The sequence below is a fragment of the Lepidothrix coronata genome, unplaced genomic scaffold, assembly GCF_001604755.1.
Source record: "Lepidothrix coronata isolate B3197 unplaced genomic scaffold, Lepidothrix_coronata-1.0 Scaffold55, whole genome shotgun sequence".
Taxonomy (NCBI): domain Eukaryota; kingdom Metazoa; phylum Chordata; class Aves; order Passeriformes; family Pipridae; genus Lepidothrix; species Lepidothrix coronata.
The window spans coordinates 3,211,810-3,213,673 of NW_016690235.1; positions in this window are offsets into that span (position 1 = coordinate 3,211,810).

The window sequence follows — 1,864 nt, forward strand, 5'->3', positions numbered from 1 at the left end:
CTGTTGAAGTTTTTTCTCTAACTGATATTAGAGAAAAATATCAAAATTTTCAATTACCTAATATTAATGCCTTGGACAATTAAAATCGACATAGCAACAGTTTTCAGGGAACTGACAGACCAAAGTAAGCATATCTGCTTTGTCTCTATAGGAAAGTAGGCTGGAACATCAAAGTAAAAGTTAAAAGACCAGAAATTATCAGGATGGAATCAGAAGATAGCCTCATGCTATTTATTACACAATTGTTTCTTTGTGCGATTTTCCTCTCAGACCTCTGATGAGTATAATCATTTTCTGCACCTTTCCTGATTTTATCAGGTCTTTTGTGAGTGCAAATAATTTGAGTTGGATACCACTTTCTAGGTAGGATTTTGTATAATGTTTTTAATATTCCATTCCACTGCTGAAAGTACCCTCTCTTCTTTTATTAATGCTTGAAAGCACATTCACCACTGCCTGTGAATGAGATCGCAAGAAAAGATTTAAAAGTATATATGTTTTAGAATGTAGTGATCCTTGGTCTTAAGAGAGCCATGACTGGTATAGAGCTATGTACATCAAGGTCAACGCTTTTCTATTTATGTAGAGCAAACCAACCTCAGCTGATTGCAGACCTACTAGATCAGATCCATACTAAAATAAAACTTAACAGAGACTATAGTTTTAAATATACTTGTTTTGCCCTGTTTGCTGTTAGACAGATCTGAATTTCCTCGGGAATCGCTGATGACCTCTCTAGTAAATTTTTACTTTAGTGTTTTTTTCAATGCTCAAGACTGGAAAAATAGCAAGAAAAATGCATCAAGACTGGAAATGCTAAACTTGAAGCAACATGTATCTGTAAGTGTAAGTTTCACTGTTCAGAACTACTGCCCATGTAGCAGTCATTATTTTTATTTGGACACAGTGATGTGTGAATCAAAGATTACAAAGTAGAACTACCAGAAACAAGCTGCTAACAACACAGAGGCAGCCTAGAATTAGTGTTGCTTCTGCATCTAGTGAAAATCAAAGAATGACTTCCTAAAGTTTTTCCAGCCACCATTTTTCACCCTTAGATCCATCATCTTCCCTCAGCCCTATAGGTTAGACTGTGTTGGAATAATCCAGGGTAGAAAGAACCCAGTTTTCCTAAAGGATTTAGTTTTCTTTCTGTAGTGATTTTTAATAGAACTTGAAGCAGTAGTCAGTCACCAAAGTGTGAACAAGAAGTTCTTTTTACACATCCATAACTGAATTTGCAACCAAAAAGTTGCAGGGATGATCAAAGCCTTGTAAAGTTAGCTGGACTTGAGAATGGGATTGAGTCCCTATGCCCAAATGGCAGAGTTTCCCACTTATGTCCAACAATACACCCACTCACAGCTGTGCTGGCTGAAGTAGAGCCAAGACACAAAGACTAAGGGTGACCTGGACAGGAGCTGTTAGCAATAAAGATCAGGTGGGCATGATTTTCAATCTCGAATGCTTGTGTGTGAAATGGATGCTCCCATGAAGCTCAGGGAACACAATACTTTGATGACTGTGGTGTGACAATGCATGATGCTGCAATTCTCCTTCTAGGCATGATAATTCCATCTCCTTCTCTGGGCAACTCTCAGTCCTGGATGATCCTGCTCTGAAGGGGATTTCCAAGCTGATGGCTCTCTGGAACCTCTTTTTATTCCCAGCAGAAGTTGCCCACCCCTCCCTTGATAGCCTAGCACTAACACTAACTGCCACGACCCGAGGGAAAGGGAATGGGGTCGAGCACTGCAAAGAGGGTCCAGACACAGACAGAGGTCTCGTGAAGCAATGCCAATTTATTGAGGGTGACAACAACTTATATAGGGTAGGTTCAGGGGTGGAACTTGGGCTAGGGAGG